The sequence below is a fragment of the Erithacus rubecula genome (genome assembly GCF_903797595.1).
Source record: "Erithacus rubecula genome assembly, chromosome: 11".
Taxonomy (NCBI): domain Eukaryota; kingdom Metazoa; phylum Chordata; class Aves; order Passeriformes; family Muscicapidae; genus Erithacus; species Erithacus rubecula.
This window is the reverse complement of record NC_136663.1, coordinates 15,358,105-15,378,104: the sequence shown is the minus strand read 5'-3', so window position 1 is coordinate 15,378,104 and position 20,000 is coordinate 15,358,105. Positions and strand designations below refer to the sequence as shown.

Below are 20,000 nucleotides of genomic sequence, written 5' to 3'. Positions count from 1 at the left end.
TTTTTTCTATTGTTGCCTATAATTATCAGAGTTTCAGAGGAGGGGGGATCCTTGTTCTGTTGTCTCAAATATCTGGAGGCTCATGACTAAGAACTCTGCATGTTGTGCTCAGCACCAGGGTGGTTTTCCATGCTCCACACTGAAGTCTTCCCCAGGGCAACCTCTGGCCACCATTTCTGCTTCCACCTGCCAGGAAAGTATCAGCCCTGCAGAAACTTCTGCAAACAAACTCTCTCAAACAGCCACAAGTGAGAGTATTATAAATGGTAAAGGAGCACTGAAAAGTTCTTTTCTAACCCAAAAAAGGCTGCTGTCAAGTGATTTCATTTCCCTGCTAAATTGTATAGTAAAAAAGAAATTGCATGTAAAGACCATGTGACTGGGAACGAAAAGCCTCTCATTGAAAGCTTTCATTTGCCCTTTATCACACTGTTTTGCTTCATATTCTATAAATAGCTCATGTGCACTGTTTTTCCTTTTGGCCTCATAACTATGAACTGGTTCCTCGCTGGCTTCAGAGAGTCTGAAGAAAATCTCTGGAGAATGCTGTAAGCATATTTGATAGGAGCTTGCAAGTGGATTAATTTCAAAACAGGGCTCAGTTGGCACATTTAAAAATATATAATTATCAGACCTTTGTGTAATAGATTCATCTCCTTCTGTAGCAGAAATCAGGAATCAGAGTAGCTTGGTTTCTGCAATCTGATTTTAGTTACAGTTAGGCTGCAATTTATTTTTAGTAACAAACTGTTTCCCGAGACAGATTCGGCTGCTCATTAGCATTGGAGTCTTCTCTACAAAAAATACATTGTGAAATTTCCTTTTAGCTTTGACTAGACCCACCTATTTAAACATAAACTCCATTCTTCAAAGACAGAGAAGATTTGATTATCCATCTTGTCATTGACAGATGATAAAAATAGTGAAAATAAATTGTCCCTCTTCCTTAAATTGTTTACTTAGTATCACCACATAGTTTCCCTTTAAAAAGGCAGGGAAATCTGTTAATCTGCATTATGAGCTTAATGAAAAGAAGCATAATTGAAAAATTGTTGTAGAGAATAAAATACCAGTTGTGTTCGATTTGTTATTTTATACCACTTAACTGCTTCATCAAAACATTGGCTGGGGGAATCCTCCACAATGACTCCTCTAGAGGGGTTAATTGGCAGGTTGGGATCCAAATCATTGCCTTCACCAACTGATCTTTCCAGAGAATTTAATCTGCTTTGCTTCCCATTTTGCCACTGGTGTCAGCCCATGCTGCTGCAGTAGCAGCCTGGTTTTACTCATTAATCAGTATTTTCCAAGCCATTTTTTCTGCTACACCCACCCAGGTAACCTCCAGGCACACAGACCCCTAACATTCCCATTTCCAGCATCAGAAGTGCCAGCTTTGGTCAGGCCAAGGGGCCCTCCAGCTTCCCTGCAGCAGAAGGAGAGTTTTAACCTTTTAACCATCCTTTTAACCATCTGAGGCTGTAGTGATGGCTATGAATGCCTGTTCTCCAGATGTGCTTAGCTGGGCTTATTGAGGGTTACCCACAGCAAGCAGATTTACTTCAGCTCACCCCCATGGATGATGAAAACACCTCCCCTGCAGCACACCACACACCAGGAGATGGTGAATCTGACACAGAACAACCTCTCAGTCTTGCTCCTGCAAAGCACAGCTCCCTGCTGCACCCCACATCCTGGGGTGAAAGTAAACTTGCTTCTGCAAAATATTGGCTTTTCTAGAGATGAACTCTGCCAGGTGCTCAAAGGAGCTAATTCCAAAACTATCAATGTCAGAGTTCAGATGTGCCATATGGCAGATTTGGAGCACTGTGGGTTTGGGGTTTTTTATTTCTTTAGCTCCTTTAGCTGCTATTAATGAGGTGTTATGGTTCATTTAAATTATTTTCAAAATAGACAAGCAACTGGAGTGGATTGCAATCAGTACCTCCCTAAAGCTTCAATCACTGCGATGTCCTGACGGTTCAAATGTTACACAGAACCTGTAAAATTAAAAGATCACTTATTTCAACTTCTTTGAATTACCAAAGGACATAGTACATTTCCATACAATTTTCCAGAAAAATAAACCTTTTCTGTAAGAACACTGTTTATTAATGTTATTTCAACCAATATTTTCATATCTAATTAACAAGAAATAAACCCCACTTTAAAAATATGAATACAGTCTTAGCAGTTAATTGTCATGGCATTACAAAAATACCACTGAAATGGGTCTGAAAATTGCTCAGAGCAACTGATAGAGCCTTCTCATAAGCCAGGGAGTGCAACAACTCCTCCAATTCATACATGTTTACACACAGAGCTTTCACATACTTACTTGATTTTAGAAATTATGTCAACTGGAGAAACATAATTTCCTGATGTAAATTACTCAGACTTCATAGATTTTTTTTTTTTTACTGAAATCACAGCAGCTGATTCAAAAATTCTTAACTCCCTTCTTGTCACTAACCTTGACCGTTTGACCCCGAGAGGTTTAACAGCTAATTGCCTCTTTGAGGGAGGGGTCTGAAACCGGTGGATTTCAAAGAAAAACAGGGCCCATTTTCTCTTTGACATTAGCGGTCACGCAGGCAGGGCAGCCGTGTGCTCTGGGCTCCCGTTTGAGCGGCTGTTGTTGGAGCAGCAGCGCGGTGCTGCCCGGCCGGTGATGGGATCCGCAGCGCCACAAACGGCCCCGCATTCTTGGCATATTTGGTGGCCTGCATCAGCCCCGCTCGGAACAAAAGCTCTTGTTTTGGACACATCACTGCAGACTGCTGCCTGATCCAAACTGTCTGCTTCCTTCTGAACTTCTAAGCAGAAATGACAGATCCGTTTGTAGTTTTTTAACAGATCTAGCCTCAGAAAACCTATTTGACACTGTCTAAAGTGGAGCTGCCTTTTGCATCCAGGTTTGTTTTCAATTTACAGCACGTTCTCCAGCTTAATACCCAAAAGACAAAGACAATTTAGACATAAACTCTGGCTATGTGAGGATTTTACTTGAAACAAAATTCAAATATGCAGTGAACTCAGGTGTAAGCCCTATTTGAAGGACCATTGCAAATGCTAATTAGGAAGCTGCATTCAGAAGCGCACACAGCAGTTTTGCTGGCATGTCTGGATATTCAGAAGAGCCCTAGCATCTCCTGCAAAGAAAGAACATCTCTGTCTCCCCATCCACAAACTGCAGTGGGGTGAAGGTTAGCTCCCACGGATCCCCTGTCACAGGCAAAAGGGAACAGAAAGGTGAAAACCTCAGATGCAGGGCTGGCTCTTTCCCTGCTTGCTAGACAGACAGTTTTGGTAGGAACAGAGTAGCAATTCTATTTTGAGCAGTAAATGAATAAATTTAATCTGCAACTATCAAGGCAAAGCATTCCTTCTCAGGAGAAAAAAAGATCTTTGAAGAAATCAGATAGGGACATTGCAAGGTCCCAAAGTAATAACAACCATCTCCATGTCCTTTCTGAGAGGTATTTCCCTCACCTGCCCTTTAACATCATCACAGATGTCATAATCATCCAAGCAAACTTTTCCAGTACTTGGTATCCCTGATTTGGATAGTTGTTGTTTTGGGTTTTTTTCCCTTTATTTCAATGCCTTTGGATATTTTCTGCTGCAATTTACTTCACTAATTCCTGTTCCATCTTCTGCAGGGATTGAACTCTCTTAGCATCATACTGCTCTTCTTTACAGCAGCCTTTTCTGTATTTGAAGACTTTTGTAATTTTTCTTCTGGTCTTTTATTCCCTACACTATCCAAATTGTTTCAGGCTGCCTTCTAGGTTTGTTTCCTATTTGTTTGATCATTCCCACTTTGGAATCTCTCCAATCAGCCCACATCATTCTCAAACCAACCAATCATCTTGGGATGTCCTCTTGGGACATTATTACCACATATGAAACCACATTTTCCCAGACAGGTTTTAAAATGACATCTATTAAGCTGAGAGTTGTGTCTTCAGTGCACAGTTAACTTGAGTTATTTGCACTTGAGTTAATACCTCCCCAGTCAGCCTCATATCAGAGTCCCAGGAACAGAGAAACAAAAGAAATCACAGGAAATCATCATCCATATCCCACCTCTGAGGCACAATCAGGTACAATACATCTCCAGTCTTTTTGAAACACCCCAGCAGCAACGTTATCATGACCTCCCTGAGCATCTCCACATGAAAAATTCTAAATCCCCATTTACCCCTTTCTAAATCCCAAAATACCAATTTACCCACAACTGCCTCAGTCAGTTGTGTGCCCACCTTACCACATAAACCCAGCAGAGTTTGCCTTCAGGAATGTCATATGGGATGGTGTCCTGGCTTATTTTTGCAACCAGGTTCTACCAAATCTCCTATGCACAAATACAGAGTGGCACCATGATAATTATTTATTTGTAAGGACAAGAAATATTTTTAAAGTATCAACTAATGCTTTATGCCATTATTAATTTTTAATCCTAAATAAGCATTAAGGTTCTTTAAATTCTCTATGGCTTCCTCCCTCTCAGCTGCCCTTGCATTTTCAAAACACAGGTAATGCATTTGTCTTCTTGACATCACCAGGAGACTCCACATTTCTTACAGAGAATGGCAGATAAGTAGGCATTTGCAAATTTTTCATATTTTAGGATATTGTATCGAGTCCTGCTGACTTGCATAATCTTTCTTATCTATCAAGTACACCTGACCTGTTCCTTTTTAGTCCTGCTTTTATTAAAATTAACTGACTTAAGCATCTGGTCATAATTCACCTTTTCTGTGGTGGTTGGAAGAAGAAAGACATCAAAGAGATGACCTATTATTTGCTCATTTCCATATTAAGCAATAAACTTCTACTTTCCTCCCCTTTGGTAACTTAAGTATTTTCTTGCTACTCTTTCTTCTTCAGCAGTTGCAGTTCAGTTTTAGCCTGAGCTTTCCAGCTCTCCCTTATTGATCTGCTTTACAAATGGAAAATACTGAGAAGCTAATGTGAATAGGAACAAGTTGCAAGAAATGTTCTGTAACCTTAAATTAAGTACCTAAGAGCATGGCAGGCATCTTGCTGGTAGTTCTGCATAGCTCCTACAGTCATACAATCCTAGCAGCTTCAGTGGGAAGGAAAATGAAATCCTCCAGTCCTTAGGGAAAAGTCACAGTTTATCTCTAGAAAGCATGAAGCTGCAAATCTGAAAAGATGCCAAAGTTGACAGTTAACTGCCACATACTACTGAAGTCTTTTTTTCCGCCTTCTTCTTAAGCTCTTTCTTCCATTCCCAGGCCAGACTCGAGTTTGGAAGTCAGTGAATGAATTCCACAAGTACTACAGTTTGTACTTTCCCCAACAGCTCAAAAGCGGAGGTATCAGATTTCACAGCCCTGTGAGGAGGCTGGCACGGCTTCAAAGCATTCTGAAATACCTCTCACTTTATCCCGAGGAGACAATGGGCTCTCGGCAGGGAGCTGCGACAGCCCTTCCCTCCCAGGGCCATGCCACAGCCGCGGCTCCTGCCGAGAAACACCTGCAGGAACTCGCCTGTGCCGAGGCACAACTTACCTGTGCAGTCTGAACCGAATCCTGCATGCGACCTCAACATTTGTAAAGATGGCTTGGGCCTGTCATGATTCAAAAATGGGCAGGATTCAGGTCCCATATTGGCTTCAATGTGCTAGTCCTGGTGGAAAGCAAGTGCTTTCGACAAGCTCTTTTAGTTACCAAATATAGCTTTGTACTACATTATCAAAACGACACAGTCTTTAATCTTTCTCTTGACTGCAGTTAAATTTTAAAGAGACAAATGGATCAATTCCAGAATTTATAAAGACAGGTTTCATAAAATCTTCCTGTCCTGAATTATTTCAGAGACAGCCATTTTTGAAAGCCATCATTTTCTCCTTTCTCCTTTGATATTGAGAAAAGTCAACTTTCCCTAGTTCTCTGCATAGATAGAACGTGCAGGATTTTGTATAGTTTTGCCAATCCATTTACAAGCAAAAACTTTCACTCCATCTCAGGAATGGTTGCAAATATCACCTCAATAGAGACAAGGGCATGCCAGAGAAATGGATTTTTACTAGGAATAGCAAAATGAAATAAGAAATAGGAACATAAGAAGAAATACAAATAGATACATAAAAGATAAATAGATATAAATATATAAAGATCTGCAAAACTAAGTAAATACTGCACTGAAAATATCCTTCTAAGCTCCAGGTCAATGGAAAATTTTAATTTATAACTGTATCATGTGCAACAGAGCTGCAATTCCAAACATGACAACTGGATGATATATGGCATTTCCCGTGTACTTATACATCCTAGTATTTCAGTTATTAAATGACAAGCTGAGAAACAGTAACACAGAGACAAGAGACAATAAAGCTGGTGAAAAGATTAGTCAAAATTTGTCAAAGTGTGAAAGAAAATATGGGAAGAACAAAACACGAGCAGCATTGGTGCTTGGAAAAAAACAAAAGTCAAGCCACCTGAGAATTTGAGCCAAGGTCAAAATGAAACACTAGACACATTCATGAGGCAAGATGGGACATATTTGGATGATCCTGAATAGAAAAGCTTGGAAAGGGAAAGGGAAAGAGAAAGGGAAAGGGAAAGGGAAAGGGAAAGGGAAAGGGAAAGGGAAAGGGAAAGGGAAAGGGAAAGGGAAAGGGAAAGGGAAAGGGAAAGGGAAAGGCCAGCTGAAAGCACGGCAGTCGAGTGCCCCATTCATCCCCTCTCCCTCTTCAGAACCTGCTGGAACAAACTCTGTACAGGCAAGAAACAATCTCAGCATTGCTACTCAGCCATGGGTCTCCTCACTAAATTGCAAGGAGAAACAACTGCCAAGTTTCCAGGTTTTCCAGGAAAAAGAATTTACTCTGATTACTTAATCCCCTTTCATCCTGTTAATCTGGTGCTCTGCCCCTGCACTAGTTCAGTCCAGCCCCTGGGTGATGAACAGTTCTCATGGCTTTGCTGCTGCACTGTCCTCACAGCACTGCCTCACTGGGTGATCCATGCTGGTAAATCCAACATCCAGTGCATCTCCTTCCACTTCCTTTCCAATAATCTCATTTTGAAACCTTTATGTTTTTCTAACTTCCAATGCCACAATGCTGTTTCAAGCCAAAACACCCAAACACTGTAAAGTCAAAAATCAGCTGCATGTTCCTTGAGGCAGAACAGTCACAAAATTCAAAGGCAAAATGAAAGAAGAATCTTTGAGGATACAGTTTGCTTTCTCTAATGAGTCCTCAAAAACAGCAATGGGGAAGGCAAGGTTAAAAAAGAAATTATTTTGAGATAACATTTTAAAAGCATAAAAAAGTAGAATTTGAAAGCAGCATGTAACAAAGATCAGCCACAAGCCATAGTACTGGCTGCAGTTTCAACTTACTTAAACTAAAGTATGCTGTCTCTTTTCCAACATAGGCTCTATGAGCCCATATATTGTTGAGTAAACTTTTTCCCATGAAACCATTCCCACTCCAGTTCAGAGATAGGCATTATGGTCAAGCCATGTTTTTAACAATAATGTTTGGTTTGGCAAGGTGTAGTGTGGTTATCTTGGCAAACAGATGCTTTAGCCTATGCCGTTTATTTGGTCCCAGTACATTCCAAATTATTTTGATGAAGCTTCAAGTGCGATATGAAGGGAAAGTCATAGCTAGTAAATCACCTGGAAAGACCCATAAAGGACAGGTCTTGATGGTCTCACCCTGCCAAAGAAACACTGGAATTCCGATCTGTTACAAATTGGAAATGTTTACAGTAAAAGCAGGGGTTCTTTTTACTGCAAGAAGTCAAGGAAATATATGCAGCACAAAGAATAGTAATATGACCCTCCAGCAATGCTCACCCTACAACAGAAGGATCATAACTCTGAAGAGCAGTCAGCACTTAAGTTCATAAAGTTACTGAGGCAGTTGTCACAGAATTCTCCCATCTTTGTAAATTGTTATTTATGTGCATACACATGCATGTGCACAGAAACACACTTTTAAATATGTGGATTATTAACTTAAAGGTGAGAGTTCACATCAAGCAGGAGAAGGAAAGAGTTGTTTCTTTATCAGCACAATCTCACTTCAACAGAACAGAACAGAAAAAACACTACAAATGACAATAAAACAAAAAAAAAAAGATATTGAAGTCCTGAAATGATGCATGATAGTTCATGCAAACATGTTTTCCTTGTGGTGTTCTTGATAGGTTTGATGCTCTTGCTTTGCTCTTGCTTTGATGCTGAAACAATTGCTTTTCCCTCAAATAAAACTTTTTTTTCCAAACAATTTACAGTATTTGCAAATTATATAATTACTTTTTATAGACCTGAATACCTTAAGAAGCTAGTTTCAGAAGTAGGAGCAAATGGCTTCGTTTTCAGAAATGTGCCATAATCTCAGAGCCCAATGTAAAAGACAGCATCTGTCAGTGTCTTGCACTTGTGGAAACCAGGCCAAGTCCAAAAGCTGCAAATAAAGATACTTCCCGTGTCTGACCCATTAAAGTAATTTCCAACGACTTTATAAAAATCTCACTTGCTTTTGAAACAAGAAATAGAAAAAAATCATAGTGCTTAGTTCCAATTTCTATTCACACAGTTCTTCCCTACAAATGTTCAGATTCACCTCTGCACCTTTAAGCTGTCCTTAATAAGAAACACAGACAACAGAATTGAAATCCCAACTTCCCATCTTCCCCCAACCCAAATGCTGACTGCTCAGGAGTTAAGAATAGCAGCAGCAAGCTGATGGAAAACTGGGAAAAGGAGAGCATTTGAAAATTAATGCTGGGATTCACAGCATTATCAGGATAGGCTGACTGACAGCTAATCTTAGATACATCTATAGGAAATTTCATTATTTAATTTCTTTCATTGCACATGGAACAGGAAGTATTACACAATGACTACAGCTAAATGTAAATATACGGCCTCTTAATTTCACAGACATTCCTCAGATATCATCTAAACAGGTAGGCAGATTTATATGTATTTGTCTTTCCCAGAAGACATCCCTCAAATCAAACATTAAGAAGAGGATTACCTAATTTCCTGAGCAGCCTGCTACAGAAACAAAAACCATACACAGACCTCTCTCACAAGGACAGAGGTCCAGGTGAGCTTTCACCTGCAGGAAAGCAACTCCAAAGTTACCTTGGTCCAACAGAAACTGTGGAACTGTAGCCCACCTCACAGGGGTGGGCTATTGAGTCCTGGGTGAATATTCAACATCCTCTGAAACACAAACAGTTCAATAGATGAATATCCACAGGACACGTGCATCTTAACAGAAATCAAACCATAACTTGAAGCCCACAGAAAACCCATCCCATCATGTAATGCACTAATGAATAAATACCTACAAAATATAGATGTTAACACTGTTGTGGGATAAAAATAGAACTGACTTTTGGTAAGTTGCAGTTGGTGCTGTTGGAGCATTTACTGGTTTTACACATATACTTTCATACACACAGACTTTCTCAGAAAGTCACTCTGATGCTTTCCCAATTTCCTCTTTCCTTATCTTCTACAGTTTCACCTAATTCCCTTCTTTCTTCTTTTTCTCTTGAATCAGAACACACCTATACAATAATGTATTTTAGGTCCTTCAAGAAAGAATAAATAAACACAAATAATTTGCACTACTCTCCACACAGACAAACACACTGCTATGGACACCGTCTTTTCCTTCCAGCACATCAATTTCCTTCAACAATCTACACTCCAGCAAAGGTCTGGAAAATCACATCTTAAAAGCAAATTAATTAGCTTCCTACAAATTAATTTTTTCCTTTCTGTATCCCTAAAGCTTTTATCTACGATTTCCTCTTTTACTCTTAACAATAAAATTGATTAAAGGCAAATTTCATTTCTGCAGGCATTGATTTGCTAAAGCTTTTGATAGAGCCCATTCCGGATGCATTATCCGATCCACGGATCCTGCCTGGGAAGCTGCCACGGACTCCAGGCAGCGTTTGAAGCGCAGTTATGCAGTGGATGCCACAATGCCCGAGCAGGCAAATGACGGTGCTTCAGCAGGGAGCCTTCGGTGCTGAGCCGCTCCCGGGCTCCGAGCCGGGCTCTGTGCGGAGCCTGCAGCTCAGGGTGTGCTCAGAGCTGCTGCACAGCCACCGCTAAAGTGGTCATTGGGAGTGGTTCAAAACGCTTCACAGGAATGCTTTGATGCTATCCAGAGCAGTGCTACTGGCCGGTAGCTAAACTATAATTATGCTGGCTGGATCAGAAAGTCAGGGTTGAGTTGCAAGAATTCCCTTCTCGGCTCACCCGTTCCAGACCTTGATCAAGGCCAATGTAGTTTTGGGAAAGTTTAGTTCCAGTGAAAATGTAAGCCTGCAGCCGAAAACCTCCTGGGTTCAGTTTTTGTTTTAAAATCTAGGTCAAGTCATTCTCGTAGCAGTGGCAGACTTTCCATGCAGGTGGGGATACTCTGTACACAAGAAGGTACAAACAAAGAAATGTTTACAAAAATCTAACAGTCTTAGAAAAAACCCAAATTAGCATCAGTTCACTATAAGCTTTGTCTCTGGCCTGACTACCAGCTGTGATGGGGATTTTGTTATGCAGTGAAACAAGAGCAAGATAGAGCTTTAAACAATTGCCTCGAACACACAAGTCCTATGTTTATTCCTAGGTACATATTCATAAATCATAAAACTGAAGGAGCACCACTTTGACTGTGTGGACTGCAGGAAATTACTTCATCATGGCATGTTCTGACTGCTCTGTGACCAGCCTAATTCCCACTTGTTTTGTTCAGATCCATAGTCACTCTGCACCTGAGCAGTGGCACTGAGCTCGGTGTGTCAGGGATGAGTGATCATCAGCACTGAGATTTCCCAGCACTGCCTGGGTCTGAAATGTGCTCCTGCTCCAGAGGCAGGGCCATGGGCAGGGGCAGGACAGCACTGACCCCTGGCTGAGCCCTCCTCTGAGGTCACTTCTGCTTAGCAGACACCAGGTAAGGCCAGAACCACTGAGTGAAGTTAAATTCAGCATCCACGCTTCTCTTGGATCATACCAATTCCCTGGGCAAAGGCTGCAGCTGTGGACTTTGTTAGGCTTTCCCCAAACCTTGTTGTGTGTTTTTTACCCCACTGCATCCCTCCATACACACGTGTCCAAGCTTGAGCCTAGCACCCAGCTTTCACCTCCTTCAAATTCTGCTGGTGGGAGGAAGGGTGACATCTGCTTTCTAAACTGGATCTAAAACAGGGCACCAACTAAACAATAATTACAACCACCAATGTGTTTATTTGCTGTGTGCCTCAGGACACTGGTTTATGGAAGCCTGTGCACAACATACTCTCACACCAACCCCATTTTCAGACAAAAAACCTGGCAGGTAATCACAAATTTTTTCCCCTCACCCCCAAAGAATCTTTATGATAGTGAACTTCCTTTAAGCAGCCTCATTTTAAGTCTTACCATTAAAAGAAACACAGCACAAAACAATACACTAATATCTTATGGACTGCTTCATATGGTAAAGAATTATTTTGTTAATTCAGCCACCTCTCAGAAATTAATACTTTTTTTTCTTGTCTTAGGAAGTCAGGGTACCTTATTGTGTTCGTGTATTTCAGTTCACTCGGCCATACATTACCCTGATTAATTCTGGCAGTGACAAAGCTGGAGAAGTAATTTAAAATCATGATCATAAAGAGGCATTGCACTTTCCTGCAGCAAAATCAGCATTCCTATTTAACTCTCCTGACCCTTCATTTCCTATGAAGGAGCACAGGAGGTAAAACCTGTTTCTGAAGGCACTGCCTTAAGAGTTCTCACAAGTTTGTTTTTGAATTATTTTTCCTCACAACCAATGAAAATGCATTCAGTATTATACCTAGAGAGACCACAGTACTGCAATGACACCAAACAGCAACACCACAGGTGGAATTAGGCTAAAACACCAAGGCTATTCAACCAAGCAAAGTCAATCTAAATTTATCTTTGTCAACCTTTGAGAACAACAGAGAAGAAACCATGAAATGCAAATGTTAGGGATAAGAAATCTGACTTGTTTGCTGGGTAGTTTGCTTTGAATGAATATGTGGAAATACTGAAAACAACAAAACATGCAAAGATGACAAAGGGAGAATTTAAGCACGTTGGACTTGTAATTTGTTTCCTTTGAGTTTCACTTCTTGTTTCCTTCTAATTATAGCTCCTGAAATATTTTTAGGGAATAATTATAATATAATGACAGTTATCTATGTCAATTGTAAGTCATAGATAGCTTAACTCCTCTTTTTAAGAATTGGCCTTAACTACTTTCAGACCAAGCACGTACTTCCTGTAACTGCTCAAAATAACATTTGGCAATCACTGGAACTAGAAGAGCTGCTGCTTGCTGGAAAGGGACACTTGCAATGTCTACACAAAGATCGAATGTAAATTTATCAGAAAGCACCTATCTGAATGTCTGTAACGATGCTGGCAGTCATTGATTCTTCACTGACAAGCTACTGAAAAGCACTTCTCTGCACACACACAAACCTAATAAGCAGCAAAAGAATCTCAAGTAAACAAAGAAAAAACACCTCAAAAAGCCATTAAATTCTTATAGGTTTGAGCACAGCTCCTCTCAAAAAATCTCACCTATTCAGCATCAATTTATATTACTGTTAAGCATGCCAAACATCCTGCTTAAAATAACAAGGCTGTTATTTTAAGCAAATGGACTGATAAACCCACATCACAGTTACGACATTATCTGCTTAGCAATGATATGTAATTATTTTACAGTGATGGAAGTTTCATCAATGGAAGTTTTCCATTGCACTGTCAGACAGCAAGGTGTGTAACACATACTGTGAGAAAGAGACTATGATCTGCACACCAAGTTCATTTGGGAACCCACCAAAAAGAAAGTCACATATTCTCTGAGTTTAATAGGATGCTACCTCACACTGGAAAGTTATGCTTTTTGAGTAATGCTATTACCTGTGCAACCATGTTCTAAATTGTATTTATTTAATGATGTTTAAATAAAAACAAACAGCGAGTTCATTTTTATTTCAAGTGAAATCATTCCACATATCTAGTCAGGAAAAAAATTACTCAAATAGGTAAAACCCTCCCAGTATTCTATCAGGCCTTCATTTCCAGCTGGAGATACCAGAGAAGACCAAATCTTTTAAAATCAAAATAATTCTATTATGTGGAAAAATAATCTTATTTCCCCCCCCTCCCTCCATATTTATGCTATAAGTCATTTACTCACAGTAAAACTGATGAGCCTGTGGTTTCAGGACCCACTGCCCACTATGGCAATTTCAAGTAAAGGATTTCACACTTTTCTCTGTTCTTGGGTCATTTAAGTCCAAGCCATTGCTGCTCCCAGGATGTCTCCAGAAAGTTCTGCTGGCTTGCTGTTTTACTAAAACAGCACTGTCCTCAGTCAGCATATGGCAGCCAAAGAACATTCAGATGCTAAAAGTGCTTCACAGAAAAGAGGAAAGCAAAGGAAAAGTTTAAAAGGCACCAGGACCTCACTGGTAAGGTGAAGAGGTGAGGAGCTCAACAATAAGAAGTTCCCTCCTTGAAGCATCCAAGGGAAGAGGTACTAGGAGCAGGAAAATTTGCTGACTGTGACCTTAAAAGAGATTTCTGTTTTGACAGGGAGAATCATAGGCATCATATCTTCAAGGAAGCTTTGAAGATCTGCATTTCATAGAGCTCCATCTCTCACATTGAGACTGCTGGAATAACAAACCCAGGCTCCCCAAAGCACTTATGTATCTGTAGAGCCATTCTTAATTTAAGGATACACTTGCTTTAAGCTTCTGTATTTAGTTTGCAGGCTTTGTTTAGTAGAGATCACTTTGATGAACCTTTAGCAGGCATTGGACTGGTCTTCCTGAATAGCAGCAGCCTTCTGAGTCAGGGATAAGTTTGACTTCCACTAACAGATTAAAATAAGGGGGTTGAGAACTGCAGGCCAGGCTTGAACTGCTTCTCTTCTGGTGAGAACACCTTGGCTGCGCAAGAGTTAGAATGAAACTCAAGAGTGGAAGGGACTAAACACAGAAGGAACCTTCCAGAACCTGAGCTTTCTGAGCAAGATGGCATTAAACAGAACAGAGAAGCACTGAAGTGGACACTGAAATCTGGAGAGACAAAAAGGGCTGGACAGTACTACAGATCTGCAAGGACACAGCTTACACAGCTCCCTTACCAGCATTTCTTTGTTAGCCAACACTACAGGAGTTAAGTACTTCTTACTCATTACTTAATCCTCCATGAAGAAGGTAAAAACCAGTTTTGCTTTGCATAGACAAAACTAATGTAATAATACCAAATTATTTATTCACATTCATATAATGCTTTGGAAGAGGCAAAACTAAGCTCACTCATATCTCATTGTTAGCTCTAATTTTAAAAAGAACACAGCAGGCAGCAGTCTCTCGATCTTTCTCGTCCATGTGTCACGTTCAGGCTCTTATCTTTCACCTCAGGTGACAGGCCTCAGGAGTACCCACATGACTGGAGGCTGGTGACGAGCCAACACATTACCAGGCCACTTCACACAGGGGAGGAATCCAGGCATTTTGCCTCCTGGCAGATTTAGGAAAGAGAATTTCAGCTTACCTTTCCCTGATCCCGCAGAGGTGGCAGCAGGCTGGAATGAACGCAGAGGATGGCAGTGGTGACATGGCAGGAGGAGGCACGGCGCTGCCAGGAGCCTGAGGAAAGGCAGACCTTGAGGGAAAAGGGCAGCGAGTGCTCGGGAGGAGGAGCGGGCCCGCGGCCCGTGCACAGGGCAGCTCCCGAGGAACCAGAACCAAACCCTACTGCCGAAACCACACCGTGTCCCAGCACACCATTTACTGCTAGAAGACAAGCTTCTCTCTGAAATTAGTCATTTGAAGGACAAAAGATGACTTTTTAGCCCTGCATGTTTTGGACTGAGACCGCAACCACAGGAGCTGGAACTCACCTTATTTGCATCAGCCTTTTAAAAACAAAAGCCAACCTGGCCTGACTTCAAAAGAAACAGCCTGAGCAAGAAACAGTGACAAGTCTGCCTTGCACCCAGCTCAGCTGACTGCAGAATCAGGATGTGCCAGAAATTTGGGGTTGTTTTGCTCTCAAACTCCTGCCTTAATCAAATTTCTAAACAGGTTAAAGAAACACAAACTGCTGTTTTAAATTCACAAGCTGAAAGTGAAACAGTAAATTGAAAGATTGTTAAAATTACAATTTCTTCTTTCAGTACATCTTCCAAAAGGTGGAAAAATAAAGACCTACCACTGCAGTGATAAAATTGAGCAGGACAGTAGCCGTGTCCACAATAACCTGAGGAAAAAAACCCTGACATTTCAGCTTTATTGTACTTAATATTGACAGTGAGTAATTCACAATGAAACTGACATTTTATTCAATCTTATAATTAGTTATTACAATTAAAAAAAAAAAAACAAACACAAGCAAATAAGAGGAAAAAGAGCTCTTACTTCCTAGTCTGAGAGTTGGACCCTGGGAAAAGCCCCATGAGCAGAGCCATGTGCAGCAGGAGGGACTTTCTCCCTGTTGATATTCCAGGAGGGTTCAGCCACAACATCCAACAGCCAAATGGTGCCAGACTGGTTTTGAAATTAAAAAAGTAAAAAAGAAAGGCACATATTGTGACAGCCATATACAACGCCACAAGGCTTTGGATGGATAGACAGGAGAAGAGCTGGTAGTCACAACTTTTCCTCTTCAAAAAAAATTACTGGTAAAAATATAAAAGACATCTGATTGTTTTAGCTTTCATCAGTTCTGGAGCAGCATTGCTGCTCTAATGGTTTTTCCTTGCAATGCTCTATCCTCTACAAACACTGTTGGCGAGTTCTCCACTCAGCCAATTTTCCTCAAATTAACCAGCACTTCAATTTCTAGACAGAAGTAGAGTCCAAGACTGGTTGAAAAAGCAGAACCATTTTATCAGGCCGTGACACAGCATAGCTCCACTTTCACCTGTTCTGATTCAATACAGTTTATCTGCCTACAGACACTGATTGCTCTGAGAGGTATTCAACATCTACAGAAGGCAAATTGGTTTTATTTTACTGGTGTCCATCTCCAAAGACAATTGTCAAGTATCCTAATACAGCAGAAATATGAGTTTTGGGGATCCTACCAAGCAGAGCCTTTCCATAGGCTGTAGAGTGTTAGGGGGACTTCCCACCACTTTCTTTTCTGTGCCCCTTCAGTAATGTTAAGTTCCAATTTTCAAACCATCCATCAATTCAGATCAGGAATCCAGAATGGCACAGAACCTTTTACCAAAAACCTGTCCCCAGCAAGCTTCACAAGGCAGAGAGTGAGCTCTCCCTCCATCCTTCCCTCTTGAGGCCTCGCACCCAGCCTAACTCTGTCTACAGCAGACATGCAGAGTTCTTGGGCTGTTTCTGAGACATCCAAGCCTGGCCAGTGCAGGCACACATTAACATTATCCTGTTACTGCTATTCCAAATGCTTCCAGCATGAAAATATTTAGATGAAGAAGTCAGCATAACAACTGCTTCCTCAAGTAGTCCTTGACTGGCCTCCACTTTCTCCTCTTACATATAAATGTTCTTTCAACATACATCTGGAAATCAGAGATTCCACATTTCATCTTTTTTGAGATTAGCATCACCTTAAAGATGCAAAAACAAAATAAAAGTTTTTCTTCAAAGTCTTGAGCTTTTTTCTGCTTTCATTCTTTTTCTTTTTTTATGGGGATCTGCTAAGTTTACAATTATATTACAGTATCTTCAAAGTCACATCTCAATGAAAATACCGATAGGCATATAAATACAAGGTGAACTGGACAAAGGTGAATACTGTCACTTTGCAGTATTTACACTTCCCTGTCACCAGTGAACTAGCCTCAAAGTTTGCAGGCTGAAAAAATCAGACAAACAAAATATCAACCCAAAAAACCCCAAAATCATCTGCACCCAAAGATGGCTTGTAAGCCACACAGGAGAGATGGGCAAAAATTTGCTGTAACTTCTTTATTTTCAGTATTGTTTCTTTAAACTGAACTAGCCCAGGTGAATGAAACTGCAGAACAAGTGCTCCAGGTTGATTCAATGCTGGACTCACGCTGCTCCCAAGCACTGGAGGCAGAGCAGGATAAGCACTGCAGGAGCAGGATAAGCACTGCACTGGAGGCAGAGCAGGATAAGCACTGCAGGAGCAGGATAAGCACTGCACTGGAGGCAGAGCAGGATAAGCACTGCAGGAGCAGGATAAGCACTGCACTGGAGGCAGAGCAGGATAAGCACTGCAGGAGCAGGATAAGCACTGCACTGGAGGCAGAGCAGGATAAGCACTGCAGGAGCAGGATAAGCACTGCACTGGAGGCAGAGCAGGATAAGCACTGCAGGAGCAGGATAAGCACTGCACTGGAGGCAGAGCAGGATAAGCACTGCAGGAAGAGCTGGAGGCTGCTCCAGCTGCTGCACTCAGCTGTGCTGTGCTCACACAGCTCAATCCAGGCACAGCCAGGGCACCACTCAGGAACACTGCTCATGACCCGGCCCTGCAGTGAAACTGAGGGCATGAAAACAGCTTCAGCTCAAAGTCAGCTGGGAGGAGCAAGATGGACAGGGCTTGGTTCTTACAAAAGCACAAAGTAAGGCGACAGCACCAGAACATGCCTGAGTTCTCTTTTTGCTTTCTGAATTTGTACTTTTACTGAAAAAAAACCCCAAACAACACTATGGAAGACATGATATTTTAAATTCTAAGTAAAGAGGTTAATATCAAATACCAGAAGGACAAAAATTTATTTAGAGTTTCACAATATACACATCAACTCAGAATCAAACTGAGCTTGAACACAGCAATCTTTGCCAAAACCCAAGTGTGTAAATGCTTGTGCTCCTGGAGACTGCTTCAAATGGTTTTTCCAAGCTCTCTCATTTTCAACCAATAGCACTAATAAAATGCATTCAGTACAGAGTTTTTGAACACTGAAGCTGTGCCAGTAACAGAGTCAGAAATGAAGTCAAATAATAACCAGAAACTTCCACTTGAAAAAAATTAAAAGCAAAATAAACTGCCGAGCATCTGAGTTTTACCAGCTGATCTAGGACTGATCCCATGTGCTCATTTCAAACTTAGAGAAAGGACAATCTGTCCTGTGGCAGACAGCGCAAAATAATTCATAAAAGGATAAGATAGCACAGCACTGTATTTTTGAGGCATTTATGCTTTAATTTAAAAGGGTTTAGTTCATAATCGTCTATTTATTAAAGTTTGTAATTCATAAGAATAAAAATCTATGCAATAATCAAGAGTTTTAAGTTTAGTTATGAATGCACTTTGTTGCAAAAATCTTTTCAAAACATTTGCTGAACAGGCATCTTTAATTTTACTTAGGAAAAAATAATGATTAACATAAGCCCCATGCACATTAATATCTTTAACCAGCTCCTTCTCCACCTATGTGTTATCATTAAGATGAATGGAAACCCACCAGATGAGTTCTATCCCCCTGCCATCCCTAATGACCACTGTCAATTCCCACATTTTTGTAGAATTCATTTTGTTTTATGAACAAAATTTGCTCACAGAGGTGTAACTGTGAAATATTCCTACCAACATTAAATGAACTCACTGGTACCTTTTAAACCTTAACAGTAGCTTCCAGCACCTCCAAACTTGTGATTTTAATAACTGCCAGATTCTGCAAATTACCTGGAACAATGCAAAGCACAATGGACATTAAATGCTTTTCTATGCAAGGCACTTAAACATCAACACAGGTTAATATTTAGCAACCAAATCAATACAGTGAACATTTAATTTAATTGACTAAGATGACTGGGCAAAGGAGTTAAGGGTGAGTTGTTCTTATGTTTTTACATCAGTATATATGCAAGCTTACATTGCAAATAAGAAAGGCTTAAGACAAAATGGGTACATTGGAAATTTAAATACTGGTCTGATGTATGTGGCTTCCTTGTTAAAGCAAGTGCTGCCTTCTTAGGTATTAATGGTTCTTTGGAAAAATCCACATCACTGCTCATCAAGGGTAACAGATGACCTAGTCCAGATCCATTTGCCCCTTCCTACATAAAAAAGCAGCAAAGCCTCTGGTCTGCTACTGCTCAGTATCAGAACCTTTGGGAGGAGACTGATCTGTCAGCAAAGGCCAAGATTTCCCAAGGCAGCACTTGGGCAGGCATAGGCCTCTCAGGCTGCAGCCTCCTCGTGCACCAGCACCCTCACTCTGCCAGCACCACCACTGCTGCAGTTGTTCCCAGTAAATCTGGAATGATTTAAGCATTCTTAAGCTAGAAGTCCTTTCTTAAGTGAATATTCTGACTTCACAGAGTCAAAGCAGAGCTAAGGGCCTGGTAAGCCTCCAGCAAAAGCAGAGGTGAAGAGCAGCTGTGCAATGGCCCCTTCATCTACACTGCAGTCAGAAGTGGACACTGCACTAACCACAGTCTAATCCCAGACATCATAAACATCTCAAGGAGAAGAAACCCCTTCTTTGAGGGCTGACAGCCTTCCTGCAGGGAGAGCTGCTGCTGTGCCTGCCTGCTTTTCCCTGATAACAAGAATTCTTTTGAATGTGCACTAGTCCATGGAGTTGCTTCGTGGAAGCAGGAGGCACCAACAGGGACCTGACATGGCTTCAAATTCAATTATCGCAACACCACTTTACTTGAAAATCCATGATCTCAGTATTTTTCCAGTCCCCAAAAGAATAAAGACTCTGCAAATGCTATACACAAAATTTTCATCTGCATAGAATCAGCAGACGAGTCACAGAAGAATTTTTCCTTCGTGCCTCTTGCACTGATTTCCAGACAATCATCTGAGCTGTGCTTTTTAAATTTTATGCTGAAGTCTTGCTGTGGCTTCCAAGTGATTTTGCATGCTGTGAACCCTTCCCCTGAATTCAGTGGAAGGAAAACTGTATCCTGAAAAGTCCAGAAAACTGAAACAAGGGCTTTAGTGAAATAATGCAAGGAAGCATACTCCCTGCTCCACCTAATTACAC

The 20,000-nt window shown here is 40.9% G+C and overlaps 2 long non-coding RNA genes across 2 annotated transcripts; both read right to left on the bottom strand.

Annotated features, from left to right (window-relative positions):
* LOC306806238 lies at window positions 1–5,147 on the bottom strand. Its single transcript, XR_013775428.1, has 3 exons — window positions 5,027–5,147; window positions 1,946–2,000; window positions 1–186 (listed from the first exon to the last, which is right to left on the bottom strand). It is a non-coding gene; the product is annotated as an uncharacterized lncRNA (long non-coding RNA).
* A 9,698-nt stretch (window positions 5,148–14,845) lies between these two features.
* Window positions 14,846–18,880, bottom strand: LOC306806188. Its single transcript, XR_013775417.1, has 3 exons — window positions 18,612–18,880; window positions 17,470–17,525; window positions 14,846–16,419 (listed from the first exon to the last, which is right to left on the bottom strand). It is a non-coding gene; the product is annotated as an uncharacterized lncRNA (long non-coding RNA).
* Window positions 18,881–20,000: the final 1,120 nt, after the last annotated feature.